The sequence below is a fragment of the Camelus ferus genome, chromosome 20 (genome assembly GCF_009834535.1).
Source record: "Camelus ferus isolate YT-003-E chromosome 20, BCGSAC_Cfer_1.0, whole genome shotgun sequence".
NCBI lineage: Eukaryota > Metazoa > Chordata > Mammalia > Artiodactyla > Camelidae > Camelus > Camelus ferus.
The window spans coordinates 14101994-14123874 of NC_045715.1; the positions used below are offsets into that span (position 1 = coordinate 14101994).

The following is a 21881-nucleotide window of genomic DNA, read 5'->3' on the forward strand; positions in this document are numbered from 1 at the left end:
AATCAGCACTTTGTGTACTTTTGTTTTCTTTGGTATGCTCTGTGTACTTTAGAAGGTTGAACAATTTAAGAAACTGAAGATCTTTTTAGTGCTTTTGAGGTGTGTTCCTGATACCAGGTTAGTATAAGTTTCTATAACTGCATTGTACTGTGTTATACTCTATCCAAAAACAAACATGTAAATAAAACTCATTGTGTTATATCCTTGACAAGAACACTATTTTGTTGCTGGCATATGGTTGGTTAGTTGTATTCAGTACCATACCTTCCCCATTGAATGGCACCATCTGTTAAAACTGTGACAGATACCAGTAGAGAGGAAGCCAAGTTTTAGTTTGTGAGCATAGAGTAAATGAGAATGTCTGAAGTTGCCTGCAGTCGAGTACTTTACAACTGATTTAGTCTAACAGTTGGAGCTAGTACTACCTTGGGAAACCAGATCAGGAAAGAACACGATAATGCTTGTTTAGCATCTTTATCTACTCTTAGCAAGGGGTAATGCGTTATAAAAAATAAATAGCACATGATTAAGTTATTCAAAAAGATTTGCATGATAGGCTTTGTTTTTAATGCTATCAAAGTACTGGTGTTTGTGGTTTGTGATTGCATCTGGCATGATGAGAATTGGAAAAGGTGTTTTCACAATGAGGCAAAAACCTTTACAGGAATGATTTTTCATAGGGTTGGATTTGGAACAATTTTATACAGTAAAAATAAATCTTAAAATTATTAGACATTTATAAGTGATTCCTTTTCATGTCTATGACTCTGTGCTGTGAAAGTAAAGTTTGGTGTTGCATGTATCCGGCTGTAGCAGAGTTACAGGCCTTGTTGGGATTGGGAGGACACGGTTGGGATTGTTGTTCACAGCCCTCTGTGTGTGTGTGTGTGTGTGTGTGTGTGTGTGTGTGTGTGTGTGTAGGAGGGCAGTGAGTGTGTGTGCTGTCCCGCTTTTGCTGTCTCCACTTGGACTCTTGGGACACTTTTAATATTATTTTTGAATAGTTTGGACTTTGAAATTACTTATGGTTTTACTTTTGTCTGGTCTCCTCTTCACTCAGCTTTGGCCTAGATCTGTCTTGAATCTAAGATCTGCCCAAAAAGATCTGCAATAGTAAATTCTTTGCTCATGCATGACTGAAGATGTTTCATACTTGTTGGAATGGGTACAATTTTTTAGATTGAAAATAATTTTCCCTCAGATCTTTGAAGTATTCTTTCCTTTTAGAATTCAATCTAAGAGATAAGAAGTCTGATGACAGTCTAGTTTTTTCTCTCTCTGTAGGTAGCTTTTCTTGTCTTTCGTTTTTAGAAAACGTTTGGGACCTTATCTTTAGCTTCAGTCTGAAATAGCAGAAGGGTATTTCAAGGTGTGGATGATTTTTTGGTTATGATGCTTAGCAGGGTTGGGATTATCAGTCAGAAGCTTTAAATTTTATTCTTTATTTCCATACCTTTACTTTCTTTATCTTTTTCTGGCAGTCCTGTTGTATATGTTAGCCCTTGTGACTGAATTTCTTTGCCTTTTAATTTTTCTTTTATTTTCTGTTTGTCTTTTTACCATACTTTCTGGAATTTCCTTGACAGTGTTACACTCAAATATACATGATAGCAGTTAATTTTAGTGCATATTTGAAAATCCATCTGTGCATTTACTATACCTAAAAAATCTGTGTTCAGCATTCCACATTTTCATGCAGATTGTTAATATATTCTTGAATTTATATATATGTATGAAATACTAACTTTGCATGCTAGAATGGCCACCTCATTATTTTATCAACAGTAACTTCTGGGCCCATCTTTCATGCTTCTCTGGAATTTTCCCATGTTTCTCTGCTGTAAATTGCTTTCTGTTAGCCACTTAACTGCCCTTTGTTTCTGTTGCTTCCTTTCTGGCCTGAGAAAGTACATTAGTTCACATCTACCCACCCCAGAATAATTTTCTTTCAGTGGTGACTATTTCATCATCTTACTTCAGTGCAGAGGAGGATTGCAGGCCAACCATGAATTGTTCTTAATAATCTAGACCAGTGAAATAATGGACAGTTAATTGTTCCTGCTGCCTCTTTGGATGGAGGAAGTATTCTGGTAGTCTCAATGAGAGCAAATTAGTATTTTAAACTGATAGTATCATTTTCAGAAGGCTAACTTTTTTTATTACTATATTTTTGGATAGGGAAGCCTTTCTTTGTGACCCAGGACCAACACATTTGTTATGCATTTCAATTTTAAATTAATAATGTATGTAACCAAGACTCTGGTATTTACTATTACTTTTTGGATCAAAATAAGAATATTAAACATTTTTTTGAATGCATAATTTATTCACATGGCACAAAATTCAAAAGGGACCCAAGAGGTATACAGCAATGTCTCCATCCATCTGCTCCACCTGCTAAGTCTTTCTGAAGAAACCTAGTGTTAGTTTCTTTCTCTTTATAAAGGAGGATATGGAATTATAAAAAGAAATGTACATACACAGTCACACACACACATACATAAACATATATCTCACATAGATGCAGAATAATTTTTTAACCAGACCCTTCATTTCAGACATTCATGTTATTTTGTTCTTATCTTTTGCTTTTACCAGCAATGCTACAAGGATACCCACTGTGTGTGTGTGTGTGTGTGTGTGTGTATAATTTTACACATGTGTAAATATATCTGTAGAGTAAATACCTAGAAGTGTAATTACTGGGTTAAACAGTGCATACATTTATAATTTTGATAGATATTACCAAATTGCTTTCTTTGCTAATCTGATGAAAAATGGTGTCTTAGTGTCTTTTAATTCTCATTTCTCATAAGAGCTATTTTTATATTCCTTTTCTGTGACCTATCCATGCCCATTTATCATTTTTTCCATTGGATGATGCTTACTAATTTGTAGTTAGTTTCTGTTGGAGAAAGTAATCCTTTGTGATAGGATTTCCAGATTGTCCCCTCTTTGTTGTGTTTGCCATTGATGGTTGCTTCTGCCATGAAGAAGGTAATTGTTTTTTATACAGTTGACTTTATCAATGTTTTCTTTTACTCCAAGATGATTGTAATTTTCTCATTGTTCCTTCTGTGTCTTTAATAGTTTCATTCTCTTACATTAAATCTTTGAGCTACATGGAATTCATTTTATGTGTGACATGTGGTTCCAACCCTCTCCACTCTCCCCAGATGACTGACCAATTCTCCTGATACTGTTTACTGAGCCATTTATCTTTTCTCTTCTAATTTGAAATGCTGCCTTTACCACACACTAAATTCCTGTATACATTTGTATTTTTTTCATATTTAAGAATTATGTTTGTTTATTATGAAAGTTCAAACATACAGACAAGTAGAGGGAATACTTCAGTGAACTGCCCCCCATACCTATCAACAGATGTAATAATTAATATTTATCCTTTCATTATTTCTGTTTTTTTCTGAAGAAAGCAATCCCAGATACCATGTTTTTTTGACCCATATATGACTTCTGCATGCAGCTCTAAAAATACGGACATTTAAAAAGATAAGTTAAATATTTGACTTTTTATTTCCAAATTCAGGAGAAAAAACATTGGGGTAAACATTTGGTGTCTATGTGCTCTTATTAGTAATCAGTTGCTTCAGAAGGTGATACCACATTGGCCTTTTAGTTGGTTAGTATTGAGTCGTCATGAAGCTTTCCTCCTGCACTTGTTTTTTGGAGGGACCTGCCATTGTGTACCATGGATTTTGAAATTTTTTATTAGTATAGAGGTGTCCAGATGATTTCACTAGCATGCCACATAATGAGCAGTCTGTGTGTAGACTACATGAATAATAAAGTTGTAAGCAGTGGTTAAATATGATCTATTTCTGACAGCATATAGAAGGCTAAATGCTAGAAATTGATACCATTTTGGTCAAATTCATGACTGCATTCTTGAGAATAAGGGTGTCAGGGCACATGTCCCATTTGATTCTAGATTTGTACCACTGAAGTTAGTGCTCAGTGTCAGATTTGTCAGTTTCATGTGAGAAAATACATTTCCATGATGCCAGATGGGTGCAAACATCTTACGTACTATAAATTTCAGTTTAGGTTATATTTGTCGATTAGATTCCATGGCTAGTATGTTTAATCTTCTTAAAATTGAGCTAACTTCATAGAGCTTGTTCTTGATCATTCAATTATGTCCTCAGATTTATTTCCAAAGACAGCTTCAGAAACTTAAAACATGGATCACATTCTTGTACAGCTAAAAACTCTCTTGAAAATGAGAAACCATTTTCATCAAATAGCCCTGATTTTCACTAGGATTCACCAAATACCTTGCAGTGATATAAAATGAATATAGATTTTAGTTATTATCTTCACAATTCGTATATCCAGTTTGACTAGGAATTCTTTATTTTTGAACAGTTCTGCAGTTTGTTAATTTTTTTCAGTTTTGTTGTGTTTTATATGCCTTGTTACAATCTGTTATTGTCTGGTGAAGTCCCATACATACTTGACTGGTTAGGTCTTCCAGAGTCTTATAATTCCCCAAAATAATCTGAAGAGGCACTTTTTCATTTATTTCATTGGATTTTACTATTGTCATTTGATTGAAGTCTCCATTCACTTGTCATGTCTCCTTAGGCTCCTCTTGCTGGGGCAGTTTCCCAGACTACTTGTTATTGATGACCTTGACAGTTTTAAGGACTCTTGGTTGTTAGATATTATAGGATGTCCCTCTATTGGAATTTGGTGTTCTTCTCATGATTAGACTTGGATGATGGGTTTTGGGGAGGAAGACCACACAACTAAAGTGCCATTTTCATTATATCATATCATGTAATCGTATCATACCCTATCAACATGATTCATGACTGATGTTAACCTTGATCAGCTGCCTGCAGTAGTGTTTGTCAGGTTTCTCCACTGTAAAATCATCCCCCTTAACCCCACCCTTTCTGTGCTGTGCTCATTGGAAGGAAGTCACTTATGTGTAGCCCACACTTCAGGAGTGGGGAGTTAATGTTCAGTTTCCTTTAGAGTGGAATATTGACATAATTCATTTGGAATTTTTCTGCATGGGAGATGTCTCTTCTCCTTTATTTATTAACTTATTCAGTCTTTTATTTATATCACTATGGATATTATTTTATACTTTAGGTTATAATCCAGTGTCAACTTAATTTTGTTACTTAAATTGTTCTCACTTTGGCCATTGAGAGATCTTTCACTTGTTCCTTTCTCCCTTTGACATATCTCCATCAGTTTCTTTTTTAATTAAAAAAAATATTTTTGGCACTTTCTTGTGCTACAAGATATTGCAGGCTTATTTGTATATTTTCCACCCCATCTCTATGCTGACTTAAAGAACAATGCAAACAGAAGAGTTGTGAGCGTAAGTTTAATTCAGGGTCTTGGGGAGGGCTATAGCCTGGGAGACAAGCCACTTGGTTAGCTCTGAGGAAACTGCTCTGAAGAGGTAAGGGAGAAGCCAGTTTGTATATGATTTTTGGCTAGGAAATACATGCAGTCAGGCATACATCTTGGTGAGTGATTATTGCTAACCACAAAGAACAGATATCTCAAGTTAAATGATGTTTGTGTTTTTCTGTGTATGAGAAGATGCAAAGAATCTGGGGTCACTGAAGTTCTTCCCGAGGTGTCCATCTAGCTATCCATGGGGCCTCACCATTTTTTTCTTCCTGAATTCCTCTCAGGGTGCACTGTCAGCAGCTGCCGTGGGTTACCTCTTAACCCTTGTAGAGTTGGGTGGTGAGCAACACACTTTGTTCTTCTTTGTTCATGGCCAGAAGCAGCCATTTCTCCCAGGAGCCCTGTTCCTTTTACTGGGGAGACGTAATAGAAGCCAAGACCGGGTCTCAGTGCACCCGTTGCCAGTGCTTGTCCTGTCTTTCAGACCCTCTCAGGTGGCAGATGGAGGAGATGTTGTGTGTGTATACACGTGTGTGTAGATATTTGTATGTATCTGTATTAGGTTAAACGTGAGTTTTTACCTATGTCTCCAACTCTAATTCAGTATAACTCCAATTTTTTAAAATAACCAAAAAAAAAAAACCAAAAAACCCAACAACAAAAAAAGCACCAAAGGTTTTACAAGTTTATGGCAATCTTATCCTGTCCCACACAGGTACCCTTTCTGTTGTTTAGCTGTGCTTGGCTGGACTCGGTATTCACGCCCAGTTGTTTTGTGTAAGGATTTCTTCATTCCTGAGCCATTTTCATTCTTCCATGAATTATCTAGCTGTTTAATACTCAAACTCCCCCTGCCCCCGTTTATTGATACTGTGTTGCCTAAGTCCTCATATGTTTGAACATTTTTTAAAAAATAAAAATTGGGTTCTATCAGTGAGATGCTTGAAAATTTTATCCATTCACCTTCTATCCTCATAGTATTTTTTGTTTGTTTGTTTTGTTTTTCAGTTTCGGGTGGATAATGTGGGCAAAGGGAGTGAAGAATAACATTGGATTGATGACCGAAATGTTTTGTTTTCAGTTTTATATGTTTACTATGCCTTCAGATGACATTTTCCTGAAATTTATAGATTAAATTTGGCCCCTTCTCAGGTTAGAACACTTGTGGTATTTTTCTTTGCTGATTTTCTTTTGTTTTAGTTCATTGGGATTTGAAAAAGGTTAATTTCCGTGATTCTTTTGCCTTGACCAGCACATTTTTCCTCGAAAGCCCTTTTCGCTCTACTGCTTCCGCAAAGTTACTGTTGACATTTAAGTACTACTGTAATGCCTAATTGTTATCTTAGCTGCTAGTACAATTCTCAGATTTAAAGAGTTTAATTGGCTATCATTTTCATTAGAAATTGACATGCTGATTTTTTTTTAATCCTAATCTGAAAGAGAAAGGAGACACCCCCCTTCCTTGCATTTGCCAGGCTTTTTTTAAGAAAAAGTTTTTATACGTGAACATATTTGTGAGACTCACTGTATTATTTTTGTATGGCTTTTTTGGTGAAGAAAAATGTATGTTAAAGGTGTTTTGGGGTTAGTGAGCAATGAAATATAAATCTGTCTGTTTCCAGGGCAAAGCATAACTTCTCTTCAGATAAACAGTTGTAGACAAGTTTTGTCGTTGCAGGAAGTTTATTCGTTTTTTAGTATCAACAGAAAAAGAGTTTAACATTATGGTGAAATATATACCCTTATTTTAGAAAAATGGTGATTTTTGAAAAATCTTAAGATAATCAGTATGTAAACTAACTTTGTAAGCCAAGAAAGCACACTAATAAGTTTATGCAGTGACCCATTTGGACCATGGGGAGTGAGGATATGATATAATAATATAACAGCCTGCCAACTTAGACTTACTTTATAACACTTAGGTTATTCAGTGTGTTAAAGGTTTTTAAATGGTATCCTTTGTAATATACTTCCCCAAACTCCTTGGGAAAGGGAAATTGCTATGTTGTGTTCAAATCTTGTTAAAATAAAATCTTAACTACTGTAATTTACAGAAGGAGTAGTATACTGATTCAGAAGTTTTTTTTTTTAATAAAGCTCAAAATGCTTGCTGTATAATATGTTGAACAAAGTAAATCAAGGTGGAGGTTAGTAATTAATAGGGAGGTTTTGTTGATTTCTAAGCCATGGTGCCTGACATAAAGAAAAATAGTATGATGGACCCTTATTTTATTACTTTAAATGCTTTTAAATACATTTGAGAGCAGTAGTATATACGTGGTGGTTAAGGTTGCAGAGTCTGGAGCCAATTGCTGAATTCACATCTTGGTTCTGTCATTTGGTAGTGTGTGACCTTGGCTGAGTTACTTAAGTTCAGATCTCTCATCTGTAAAATGGAGACAGCCATGTACTTGTGTCATGGAATTGTTGTAAGGATTGAATGAATTTATGCATGTAAAACTCTGAGAGCCTGGCACAAGAATGTGCTGAATAAATACTAGTTATGATTTTTATCTATGTATCGATGTGTCTGTCTATCTGTATCTCATTTTAAAAGGCATATTGGTTTATTAATAGGCTTTCTTTGAGAGACTGGAGAATCTTTTCATGCAGCTTATTGTGGAATTCTTTTCTTGAAACCAGATCCTATGCAGTTTGGGAGAGTTTGCTACCTAATTCAAGGGGTTTGTTTTCAAAGTTTATGAGAAGGCATTTTTATGATTTTCAAAGTTTATGATTGCGGCAGAGGTGGGGGTGACTGCTAGGATGAGGGGCTGGTCAGCTCTTGGAAGAGCCCATTTTTGAGGAGTGGAGTAGTAGTGTTCAGAGCTGAGACCCATGCAGAAAGCCTCCACTGTACCATGCAGGTCTTTATCTTCCCTGTCAATCAATTAAAAGAACTCATGAGAAAAACTCGTAGTATTTTGTTTGTTTTTATAAGACTTTTTCTCCCTCTTGAAGATGTATCTTGTGTTGTGTTCTTACTCAGGAGCAGGCTGGGCAGGTAATAGAGCGTCCGGCTGCTGCTCCATCCTGTATGCACAATATGCAAGGCCCGCCTTTGATGTAGTTGGATCCCTGTTTCTCCTCACCCTGATGCTCTCTTAACAGCTCACCCTGAGCCCCCCAAACTGGGCTGTGATCTTGGATTAGAACCAAGGGGTAGAATTAATTTTAAAACATCCATTTCCATAAATGGAGTAGTGGAAGAGAGGGAAGAGACGAAAATTTGAAAAGTATTTCAAATTATAAGATTACTTAGTACTAAAGTCTTTTACATAAGCTTCTGTATTTAAAATTCTGTGTAGTACCATATTTCTACAGAGTTTAGGAAGCCAGTTTTGTCTGTTTAATTGAGGGTATTCACATCAACAGTGGGTATTAAAGTAGGCTGTAGATGAGAAATAGTTTCCTCGTAATCGTGATTTTGTTGAAACAAAATTCTGCCTAATGCTTCTATGCTTTTTGGCATAGATCCTGTGATTATGGTTTGTAAAACAGTCGCACCTTCTCTCTTCATGTGTTTTCTGAGTAGTAACACGATTTCCCAGAATACTTAGCACACTTAATTCAAAAAGACAATATTTGTCTTTGCTATGGTCACAGTGAGATAAAACACTGACGCATTCTAGATAGAGATATTATGGACAGTTAATTCCTGGGAAAAATTATCTTACTTCTATTGGAGCTTTTTGTAAGAATAAAACCACAGGTGAGACTGGTATCTGTTTTTGTAACTGTAATCCAGAAATAGTTATGTATTCTACTCTACTTCAGCAAACTTTTAAAAAATGTGTTGTAAAAACTTTAAAATTATTTACCAGGGTTTTCTTTTCTATCAAATATAAAAATGGCTGTTAGAGAAAATTTTACTGTTTTTTTTAAAGTTAAAATGTTGAGTCAATCTGTTTTACCTTTTCTGAATTGATTAATTCAATAAGAATTCCAGTGGTGGTATGTTAGTCCAGTGTGTTTCCCACAGTTCTCACCAGGGAAATGTGTGAAATTTACTAAATTAATTGAAAAGTTTTCAATGTCTTTGTGACTTATGACAATTCCTGAAAATTAGGGCTTTCTAATGAGTCACGTTATATAGGTAATGTGTAAAAAGTCAACATATTGCTATAAGGCACAATTTAATAAATGAGATATATTTGGCTTAAATGCAGTCTGTGTATTTTCACTCTCTTAAGTGATTTGTAACATTAAGATCTATTTTCCCTATGAGGTTAAGTAGAAGTAAGGCGTTTACAATCAATGAATTGCTTCTGGGGAGAGCATAACATAAACAGATTTTGTTGTAGTAAAGATTATAAAATATCATCATAAAGGTAAACATGGACTGTTAAGTTAAAAAAAAAATTGTCAGAGTGTATAAAATTGGAATTGGGAGACTCTACACCCCTTTGACATACATCAGCCTTCCTGGTTTAGGCTTAAAACCATAGCACTGTCTCCAAGACCTGCCTTAATTGTGTTCCCCATTACCCAATCATTCAAGTCTGACTTAGGATCTATGTTTTCCTTGCTACAGCTGCTGTGAGCAGAGTGGGGCCTGAGAGTGTGGACTGAGTATATTTTTTTCCTCCTTCTTTAATTTTGTGATTATTTAACTTCTGAAGCTACTCTTACTTCACACTTACATAAACGTTGTTGTTAGGAGAGATCATTTTCCGTCTGTCTCATTTTTGCAAATAAGCTTCCTGCTAGAAAGTAAGCTAGTTGGAAAGAGAAGCCTTGACTAAATCTTGATCACTGTCTGTTTTCCCAGCATCTGGTAGAGTGTTTTACACATGGTAGGCTCTTCAAAATACATGTTGAATGAGAGAAAGGAAACGAAGTCTGGAGAGGCTAAGTGAACATACTATGCAGGGAATGTATATTATAACACACTACCAAATTAATATTCGTTAAATAAGTACTCCAAAAGGCTTTAGAAAGATTGGTTATTATTAGTAGTGATCATGCAATAGTAAATCATTCATGTTTCATAAGAATTTATTAGATAACACACCCCATATTTAGATAGGGATGCTTTGCATTGTACATAACAAAACACCTAATCAACAGTGGCTTAAACTAATGAGGATTTATTTTCTTTGCGTAAGAAGTTTGGAGGTAGGTGTCTTGCTGACTTTGGCTTAGCTGCTCAGCAGTGTCAGGGCTGCTGTTCTGTAATTTTCTTGGCCTTTCCTTCATTACTGCAAGATGGCTGCCCCTGCTCGAGGCATCGCCTTTCTGTTTGAGGTGCCACGAAGAGATATGGATTGACTGCAGCATCTCTCTTTTTATCACGAAACCAAAAGCCTTTCCGGAACCTTTCTTCATTTTACCTGGAAACCAGAAGCCTTCTTAGAAAACTTGTAGCACAGCAGACTTCCCCTTAAGAGTTATGGCCCAAACTGTTTGATGTGGCCACCGTTACTGGAAGGAAGGCTGAGAAAGTGTGTTGTAGCTTTTCCAGCCTCTGGTGGAGAAGGGAGAAGGAGTTTGGAACTAGGTATTGGGTTTGTTAACCAATAGTATCTGCAAAATCTGCCACTTTGGCTAGCTAAAATCGAAATATAGCCTCTTCTTTATGAATACATTTTACACTGAATACAGTCACCACTTCTCTGAGGGAGATGCCTGATCTCACTCATGATTGCATCTGCCTCATAGTCTAAGATGCCTGTTTCATGTGTAGTTTTCTCCATCAGGTCTAGTTGTAGCTGGTTGTCTTCTGGTGACCTAAAGCTAAAAGAGAAAAATCTGTGGTCCTAGTACACCCAGAAAACCGTAACGGATACAGGAACAAGATAATTTTAATAAATCCTCCCACTTAGAAAAGGAGAGAATTAGAAACTCAGAATAGTCACTGGTCCACAAATGTACCATGTTCTGGAGGATGTGAATATTGAAGACTTCGTGTTCAGGCAGTGGATTAAATTCCTTAGTTAATCCATCTGCTGTCTCTGCTTCATGTTTCCTGGGAGAGTCTCCCTTGGTCACAATGTCTTGATTTCTGTAGCTACACAAGAAGTCTTGAAGTGGGCAGACTGGTTCCTCCCACTTCCTTCTTCCTTTGCAGAAGTGTTTGGGCTATTCTAGGGACTTTCCCTTTCCATATACATTCTGGAGTAAGTTTGTCTGTGCCTACCAAAAAGCTTGCCGGGATTTTGATAGGAGTTGCATTAAACTTACAGATCAGATTGGAGAGAATTGACATCCTTACTACCTTGAGTCTTCTAATCCATGTACATGGGAAGTCTCTATAGTGATTTGGTCTACTTTAATTTCTTTCAACAAAGTTTTCTACTTTTCAGCACATTTTTTTAGATTTACACCTAAGTATTTCATTTTCTTTGGAGCACTTATCAGTGGTAGTCCATTTGTTGATTTGTTTCACTTGTGAGTTGCTAGTATATACAAATGCGATTGATTTTTGTTTGTTGATTTGATATTCTGCGACCTTGGAGAACCCAGTTTTTCTCGAAGTTTTTTGTAAATTCCTTGGGATTTTCTACATTGATAATCACGTCATCTGCAAAAAGAGACAGCTTTCTTTCTTTCCAGTCTGTTTGCATTTTACTTCTTTTTTGGCTTCATTGTGCTGTCTGGACCATCTTGTACTGTGCTGAATTTGAGAGGTGAGATTGGACTTCCTTGCCTGGTTTTTGATCTTAGGGGGAAAGAATTCAGTCTTTCATCATTAAGTGATGTTAACTATAGGATTTTTGTTAGATATTCTTTATGTGTTTGAGGGAGACACTTTCTGTTCCTAGTTTTCTGAGTGTTTTTGTCATGAATGACTGTTGGATGAATTAGAGATTCTTAAAAACACTACGAGGGAGACTGGATTATTATTTTTTAGTTGGAAATAGGTTAGTGCATGAGTAACAGAATGATGAAGCCTTTTATCTAATGTATGTAGTATTTAGTAATCAAAGACATGAATCAGCCTCACTTATTTCTCCTTATGTAGGTGAAGATGTATGGATATAATTACGTGTGAATTTTTTTCTCTTCAGCTTTTAAAATAAATATTTCTTTTACATTTACAAAAACCCCACTTTGTTGACACCTGTATTGGTCCTGCCACTGATATTGTCCTCGTGAAACTCACCCACATCTTCCTATCAGAGAAAAAAATACTTCCATGTGGATAGAAAGTCACATTCCATTGTTTTTTAGTGCCTTTTATTCTCCGGCAGTTTTTTGGTGGCAGCCACATGTTACCGAGCAGTTTGCCTCTCTTATCACCTCTGTTTAAAAACTAAAATTTTAAAAAAGAAGAAAAAAATGATGTTCACAAAAAAGTTGCAGGAGCACTGCTGAAAACCTTTTCCGAAGCCACTGGATAGTAAGCTGTTCACTTGATGCCTCATTGTCCCAAATACTTTAGTGTCTGTTTCCTGTAAAGTTACTGTCCAACAAAAACAGCAACGCAGCCTTGGTAGACGGGGAATTGACCCGTAGGCCTCGCCACCACCTGCTCCTCAGCCCTCACACGTGTTATTCCTGTGATGTCCTTCCCAGCAGGAGGATACGTATTTGGAATCACATTTTGCATTGAGTTGTCATGTCTCCTAAGACCCTTTTAATCTGAATCAGTTTCTCTCTTTTCCTTCCTTGCCTTGTTTGTCATTTTTGAGGAAACAGGCCAGGGATTTGAATGATCGGACTGTGATTTGTGTTTGTCTGATGCTTCTCCTGATTGGGTTCAAGTTATGCATCGTTAACAGGAGTATCTTCAAAATGGATCCACTTAGTGCATCCTGTCACGTGACACCTGACTTTGATTTGCCCCATTATTGGGGATGTTAACTTTGATCAGTTAATTAAGGTGATACCTGCCAAGTTTCTGTACTGAAAGGTTATTTTTTTCCCGTTGTAGTTAGCAGTGTATTCTGTGGGGAGGTTCTTTGAGCTATGTAAATGTCCTCATCAGACTTTCGCCTCTTTGACCTCCTGCTCTGCACCTAGCTGCGTCTCCAGGGGTGCCCGCCTCACTCCTCCTGGAGCCCAGTGCCCTGTGAGCACACCCTCCTAGAGCCTCCCAGGGCCGCCCTCCTGCATGCCTGCTTCCCTCCCCCGTGTGTGCACTGACAGCAGACCCCAGGCGGCTGCCGCCCCTGGAGGCCCCTTCACCTCCCCGGGCGTCGGCTCCCGCAGGCCGGGCTGCCCTTCGGTGCCTGTGCCATCTCACTTGGCCCCAGCTCTGACGCCCCTCCCTGGGCTGCTCCCCCACAGGGATGCCCTTCTTGCTCTTGCTGGGCTCTGAGCCCCTGGGCTGGGCTGCCTGCCTAGGTGGATGCTCTCTGCTGACTCTGACACATGGGTCAGGCCACACTCCTTTGTGGCCACCCCCACCCTTTTCGTTTCTCACCTACTGATACCTCATGCCAGGTCACCCTCCCATACAGATGCCTCCCTCATCCTGCTTGGGCTCTGACACCCTCCTTCTCTTGGATGGGCTCTGATACCACTCCTTAGATGGCCACCTGCCTTCCCTGAGCACGGCTGCCAGCCTTGCTCAACACCCCCGTTCACTTTGTACCGAATCATTATGAAAGGGTGGGGAGGGGAGCTCCGGTCTCCTCTTACGTTGTTCACTTTTCAGTTGTTTTGTCCTTATTCATCCCTCTGTTGTTTGCTTTCTCATCTTTTCTTTCTACTTCATAGGTCTTTTCATGAGAAATAGATAATTTATAACATTCCAAATGTAAAATTAATTTTTTTAGAGAAAAAGAGATGACTATAATCTGTGACTAAAAGTGCAAAGCGTAGTTGTTTTAGATGTCATGAAAGAAATAATCCCTATACACGGGAGTAAAGACAACATCACAGTGTCCCTCAGAAGGGGTATTGATGGCGCGGATTCAGAGTGCTTCAGTTCACCTGTTAGGGACACAGGTGGATCCCTGCCCAGCCTCCTGGTTCCCAGTTTATGGCGCCTCTTTGCAAGTGACATCTTTCTATCCCTGCTTCCTCATCCGTGAGATGGGGATCTTAAATACTTACCTCATGAGGCTGTTGGGAAGCTCAGATGAGATAAGATATTTGAAAATGCTTTGCCAAGGGGAAAATGCTATGCAGATGTGGTCATTTAGTTCTAATTCATTGCATAGTCAAGTGGAAATTGACAGGAAATTAAGTCAAGCATTTTAATTGCATTGTGACTTCTAGGCAAATTCCCTCTGATTCATAAGGCAGAGAAGAGGTCAGGACAGCTTTTGCTTTTTGCTCCCACTTTTTAAGTCCATTGTTCTGTCACCATTACTCAGTCAGGCAAACACTCCTCTTTTGAAGTCCTGCCCACCCATTCTACCTCTGTGACACGCTTCCACCAGCCTGATGAGTTTTGTGGCTGGTATACAACAGTCCTTCCCACCCAGTGCCTACTGTCTGTCATCTTGGGTGATACCAGCATCACTGACCTTACACAAGTTCTTTTCACACCCGTGCAGTTGTTGGTGGCACAGTTGTGCTTGCCAAGGTCCCTGGATAGATATCTTACGGTAACATGTCTCATGGTGAAGTGACACTCTTCCTCTGACCTGCTTTTCCCTAGAGCTCCCACTTAGATTACTGGTGTCATGCTTTGCACTAGGCTTCTGGGTAGAAAGCTCCAGTCTTCCCTCTGTCGTTTCCCATATCTGATCACTTACTAAGGTGTTTTGTTTTTTGCAGAAACCTCTTTCCTACTTGAGCCTTTGTTTTCTTATAATTAACAGCCTACCTCTGGCCCTTATTACCTAATCTCTGAACTATTGCAATAGCTTTCTTCAAGGCTAATGTTAGAACCTTGGCTTGCCAGGTCCCAGCCTGGGCCTCTGTTGAATAATTGGGTGAAGAAGACCCTTAAGGCCAAAGCCAGCTCTCTGAGGAGCCAGCCTTTCCAGATGAGCCAGTCAGATGATACAGAACCTCCAGATGGAAGGGATCAGGCTTGGGGAAGAAGCTCTGCCCTGTCAGGCCCAGAGTCGTGTCGGAAAGCCTCTGGAGTCCAGGAAGACCTGATCTTCAGACCACGGGTGCCATTACCTAAATATAGCTACTGTTAACATTTTGGATATTTCCTTCTAATGTATTTTTTATACATAGTCTTTTTCTCTTTTACTTCTGTAATTATATGTATAAATTGCATGATGTCTTTTAAATGAAAAATGCATTTTTCCATGATACTTTTGTAAGTGCAGTTTTTTTTTTTTATCGGTACACAGTGTTTCATAGAATGAAAGGTTGAAAGGTTGCTGCTGTCTTTGCTCCTCTTAGAACAAGAAGATCCCCTGAATAAATACCAGATTGTGTCTGAGAGCTCGACCCCAGCTTCTGCTGAAAGTAGTATTTCTCTAGGGTTGACTTCTGAGTGCTGACAGGAACTAGTCTGTTTGCCTCCAAGTTTGGTCTTTTTTTTTTTTTTTTTTTAATTTTTCAAGTTTGATGTGTGCTCATTAATATGCCTTCTGCTGCCCTGATCCTTGCTTATTTGTTCATTCATGCATTTCCTCTCCCCTCTCCCCCCAGTTTTCCTCTTTCCACCCTCTTCCCTCTCTCTCTCCCTTCTTTCCTTTCTTCCTTCCTTCCATCCATCCATCCATCCATCCATCCACAGTAACAGCATATTCTCTTCTAAACCCTGAGCTTGGCTCTGGGGATTTAAAAATGAATAGTCCATTGAGGGACTCATCCCAAGAGGGAGACACATTTATGAATCTTTTCCAGGATGTGCCACAAGCCCATCTGTGTGCACACGGGAAGCAGTGCCTTAACTCTTTCTGAGGAGCGTACGCAAGGCTTCCTAGGGGTGGCGACGTGCAACCGAGCTGGGGAGGGTGAGGAGGAGTTTGCTAGGGCAGATGGTGGGGGAGATATTTAGGCAGAGGTTACAGAAATGAGATCAGTGGTGACGCTGTGGCTCAAGCTTGTCTGTAGTTTCTTTGTTGTTACTGCTGTTTTGTTTTTTAAACAGTTTTATTGAGATAGTAATTTTCATATACCATTTGAAGTATTAATTAATTCTCAAACCATGCACCATTTAAAGTGTAAACTGAATACCCTTTAGTGTATTCAGAGTTGTGCCTTCATCACTACAGTCATTGCCCCGGATAGAAACCCCACATCCTTTAGCTGTCACCCCTCAGTCCTCCCAGCTTTTCCAGCCGTTGGCAATCACCAGTCTGCTTTCTGTCTCTTCTGACATTTCATTTAAGTGGAATCATATAACGTGTTCCCTTGTGACTGACTTCTCTCACTTAGCATGTTTTCAGGGTCCATCCATGTTACAGCCTGTATCAGCACATCATTTCTTTTTATTGCCTAATAATACTCCATTTTATAGTCACACCACATTTTATTTCTGCATTTAGCACCTGCTGGATATGTGGGTTTTCCCCACTGTTTGGCTATTAACAGTAATGCTGCTGTGGACATCAGTGTACAAGTTGTTGTGTGGACATAGATATTATGCACCCAGGAAATAAATTTCTGGATCTCCGCTGCATGTTAACTCTATGCTGAACAATTTGAGGAACTGCCAAACTGTTTTCAAATGAGCTATACTAGTTTACATTCTGATCAGCAGTACGTGATGGTTCCAGTTTCTCCACATCCTAGCCAACACTTTTTTATTATTTTATTTTATTTGTTTAATCATAGCCATCCTAATGGATGTGAAGCAGTGTCTCACTGTGGTGTGATGTGCATTTTCTTTTTTTTTTTTTTTTAACATTTTTTATTGATTTATAATCATTTTACAATGTTGTGTCAATAATGTGCATTTTCTTGATGGCTGTTGATGTTGAGCATCTTTTCATGTGATTATGAGTTATTTGTGTGTCTTTGGAGAAATGTCTCGTCAGTTCTCGTGCCCATTTTTAATCAGATTATTTGTCTTTTTATTATTGAATTGTAATTGTTTTTATATAGTCACTAGTGTTTTGAAGCAAATTTAAGACTAGAATACATTATTTTTGACTTGAACTAGAAAATGACTCAATTAAAATTTTCAATCAAATTTAAATCTGAAAAGTAGATTTGGAGTTGGGGGATGTCAATATTAATTTTAAAAGGTGGTAACATTAATACATTCCACAAATCAAATTCTAGTTAAAATAATGTTACTCGTCTTATTAAGCTAATTCTCCCTGTTTATGTGCAGGTCTGTCAGATAATTAAATACTCACTTCTCTCCCCAGGAAGTCCCCGGCTACTGTGACAAATGAGTAAGGTTTTCTGTAGTTCTTCTTTCCCAAATAATCCTTTAGGACAATAGTTTTCCATCTCTTTGTCTCTTATTCTTTGTCTCAAGTTGGTAAAACATATTTGTAATTTTAGAAAGTTTGATAACTATTATTTGGGGATATTATTTATGAATAACTGTCAGTCAGTTGAACAACAATTATTGGATGCCTACTTAGGTCTACAGTTGGCTCATTTTATTTCTCTCCTGGGGCTGTATTTTAAATATCAGACATTCGTATGGCATGAGCATTGACAACTCAGAATGGACGCTGACTTTAAAGTACTTCACTCACATTCACTTTCATTACTTCAGTAGATCTTTGATGTTGTTCTTCTTTGTACTTTGAAGTCCTAGTGAACCTGTGACTAGTCCATAGCTTTATTTTTGATCTGAATCTTTCCTCTCTTGGCAGTGTCCTATGGGTATTTTTCTTTTGATTACCATATGGGTAATTGTTTTGACCCAGGAAGTTTGCTGGGTCAAAAATCCAGAGGTAGCTCTTGTATTAGAGGTAATATTCAGCAGATAATCTAAACTTCCTTTCAAGGAGGTACTTCTATACTCTAGAGTTGGTCATGGAAATGTACCATTCCATGCAGATGAATTGAGTTATCGATTTGTGCTAAACAATTGAGGATTGTATATAGTCTGAATGGAAACCAGATGTTTTGCAAATTTGCTAGTGAGTGGTTTCTCTAGGTTGTTATGATTTGTTCCTTGGCTAAAGAGAACTCTTTTCAGTATAGCCCTTTTAAAATACTTGAATCAGGAAGGAAATTTTCCATGGAATATATGAATTTAAAGATGCAATTGGTCTAGTCAGCTGCTCTGAAAAGCCATCTTTTCATTCTCCCTGAGACTGGCTCCCTGCTCACTGCAGCCGCATGGTTTGTATGTCTCCTCTGCAGACATGGGCTCAGGCAGCTTTATTGCCAGTCTCCAAACTGGGGCTTTCTTTTCAGTCTGCTGCATTGAATCACTGGTGTGTCCCACTGTGTCAGACACAGCTGTGGACACCAGTTCTGAGATCACCACCAAGGACTTAAAGGAGAAGAAGGAAGTTGTGGAGGAGATGGAGAGAGGAAGGGGTGGACCTCCTAATGGAGAAATAATGAGGAAAATGGGGAGCAGCAGGCTGCCAGTGAGGTAGAAGTTGGGGAGGAAGTGGAGGAGGAGGAAAAGGATAAAGATAAAGAAGAAGACGAGCAGGCTGAGGCAGCTCTGGGCAGATGAGCAGCCGAAGATGGCAGGGACAACCATGTTGACACCAAGATGCAGAAGACTGATGAGGATAACTAGAAAGCAAAAAAGAACAAGGTAAACTTACAAAAAGGAAAAGAAGATAAAAAAGATGCCCTGATCCATTCACTCCTCACTTCCCATCTCGGACTCTCAACGTAGTTAACCTTGGAGTAGAGAGGCCCCCCTGGCTGCCCCCTGTGGGTGGCACCACCCACCACCCAACCAAAACCACAGAGTGAATTTGCAACAGGAGAAGAAAAGAAAAAAAAAAAAAAACCCGAAAGCTTTCAAGGCCCTGCTTCTTTTCTTAAAAGTGCTTTAAAAAGAAAAATTTATTTGAATTTTTAGCTTGCATTTTATATTTTTGAACGTACTGTTAGGGGTCAGACATTTTTAATGATCTTGGATGACCAGACCAGCCTTTGGATTGTTCTCTGTCCTACTTCCGACTTTACTTGTGGTGTGACCATGTTCATTATAATCTCAAAGTGGGGAAAAAAACCTCAGGAGAAAAACACAAGAAGAACAAAAACAATCTTATTCCCAATATGCCAGTAACTTTTTTTGTTTATATACTTAGCTGCACTATATGAGTTTTACGAGGTGGCTAAAAAAGCCAAAGTGAAAGGTTTATTTTTTTCCCCTTTTTTTGTCTATGAAGTTGCTGTTTGTTTATTTGGCTTGTTTGAATGTGTGAAACAAATGTCCAACAATACACTGGAATTTTATTTTGCTAAGTTGTTCTAAAAAAATTGTATTGTTTTTACAACTATTTTTTGATTTATAGTAAATTCTTAATAATGACTTATTCTCTCCTTTACCAAAATATAGTTGCAAATAGCTGCCAATAGTATATGTCTTATCAGCTGGTTTTCAGTTATCCACATATGTAGATTATCCGTGATAATCCAGTTAAAACGACTCCTACTTTCCTTTGGTTAAATGATAGTTTTCATAGTTGCCTTCATGGCAGCCATCAGGAGGCAGGAGACTGTGTAATGATCTCGGTGGGGGGCCGTGGAGAGAAGTAGCAGACATACATTTGTTTGAAGGTGGACTCTTGAGAGTTTTTGGATTTGCTGTGGGAGATGGTGAGGTACAAGGAATGATTAATGATGACTTCCAGGTTTCTGGTTTCAGCATTGGAGTAAATATATCATTTATAGTGATGGGGAGGTCTGCAAGAGGTAAGGTTGAGTCTCAGAGTCAGTTCCCTCTCTTCCTCTGTACTGCGTGGAACTGCATTCCACAGCCTCCTTGCCTTTTGGCTTTGGTGGGTAGACGTGGCCAATAGGAGGCACTGATGGAAGCCTGGAAGGAGGACTTAGTGAGAAGGTAGAGAGGTTTCCTCCCTCTCTTCTCTCTGGGCCGTGTCCCAGGAAGTGGCACTTTCATTCCTGTGGCTTCAGTCCTGTCAGACAGCTCTGCCCCTTGTTGCAGTCCTGGTCTCCAGGGCGCAGCTCCTGCTGTCGCTCTTACCCTGGCCCAGTGATCGCAGCTTCGGGGCTCTCATAATCCCACCTCCTCCAGTGGGTCTCTCGGCCCTCAGGCTGGTAGAGCTTTCCTGCTGTTACTCATCTCCTGGCTGCTTCACCATCCCCCTTCTGTGTCTTGACTTTTCTGTTGCTCATGTAACCACACTTCTGTATTAATTTTTATCTTAACACCAAGAGTGGTTTCTGTTTTTTCTTAACTGGAACCTGATGAGTACAAGGGTGAACATTTGAGAGTTCAGTTGTAGAAATGGTTGGTGTCAAGGTTAATAGTTCTTCGGTATGTTGCAGTGGAGATGTTACTGGATGAATTGGGTAGTGAGCTCAGGTGGGTGTCGGAACTGGTAGTGTAAACTTGGGAGTCAACTGTCAGTGTCCTGGTGGTGTTTAAAACCATGAGAGGATTGGTTGGAATCATCTGGTGACCAAGGAGAAGGGAACCAAAATTGAGGTCCTAAGGAACTCTAATTCGTGGAGGGCAGACAGTGATGGATAAAGTAGAGAGGCCAGGGAGGTAGGAGGAAAACAGACTGATGCTAGCAACACCATAAAGAAAGGAATGTTTGATTACATCATGCTGGTTCATCAATTCCCTTGATGAAAGCGGTTTCAGGAAAATGGTGAGTGGCTAAAGGTCTTCATCAGAATGAAACAGTGGAAGAGTGAATGGGAGGTGACAGAGTACAGCTGGCACAGAGGGACTGTTTGTTTCGAGATGTTTGAGTATGAGAGGGAGCAAAGAAATGGCAAGATTGTAGGATTAAGACAAGCTATATTTTTTACAATTGCCTTTTTACTTTGAAAATATTTGATTTTTGAATCGGTTCAAAAATAAATAAGTTATACAGGGAAAAATCTTCCTCTTTTCTCCCATCAGTCCTGTTCCACTGCTTCCTCCCAGTCCCAGCCTTTGCTGTTCATTGCTGGCACACCCACCCCCAATTTTTTTTAAAGCAAATACAAGCAAATGTGAATATGTCTTCTAGAGTTCCAATGGTAGCATAGTGTATGTACTTTTTAGTGTCTTACTCTTTTCTCTGAACAGTATGTCCTGGAGATCTTTTTATATTAGGACTTAGAGGTTATTCTTTTTTTTTTTTTCTTTTGTAGGTAGCTTTAAACAAGTCTCAATTCTGAATATACTAAAATGTCTTTAGCCAGTCACCTTTTGCTGTTACAAAAAATGCTGCCATGAATGCCTTTGCACCTGTACAAGTATGTTTATCATAGGCTAAATTCTTAGAACTTCTCTGTCACAGGATGTGTACTTGCCGTTTCAGAAGATACTGTCAAATTGCCTCCATCCGTGGTGGTCTAGTTTGTATTCCCATCAGCAATGCATGAGAGTGCCTGTTTCCTCAGTTATGCCAGCTCAGTGTGTTATCAAACTTTTGGGTTTTTGACAGTATAGGAAGTGAAGAAAAATGGCACAGGGTTTTTTTTTTTTTTAAGTGCAGTTGTACTTTTCATTTATTAAGAACGGGGTTAAACATCTTTTTGTGTGTTCAAGAGCTGTATGTGCT

At 38.7% G+C, this 21881-nt stretch overlaps 1 protein-coding gene and 1 pseudogene across 7 annotated transcripts in view; both read left to right on the top strand.

Annotated features, from left to right (window-relative positions):
- Positions 1-21881, top strand: part of CDKAL1 (CDK5 regulatory subunit associated protein 1 like 1) — a 721376-nt gene that overhangs the window by 59266 nt on the left and 640229 nt on the right. The gene's annotated exons all lie outside the window — the stretch shown is intronic.
- On the top strand, positions 18134-20440 carry LOC116658226 (annotated as a pseudogene).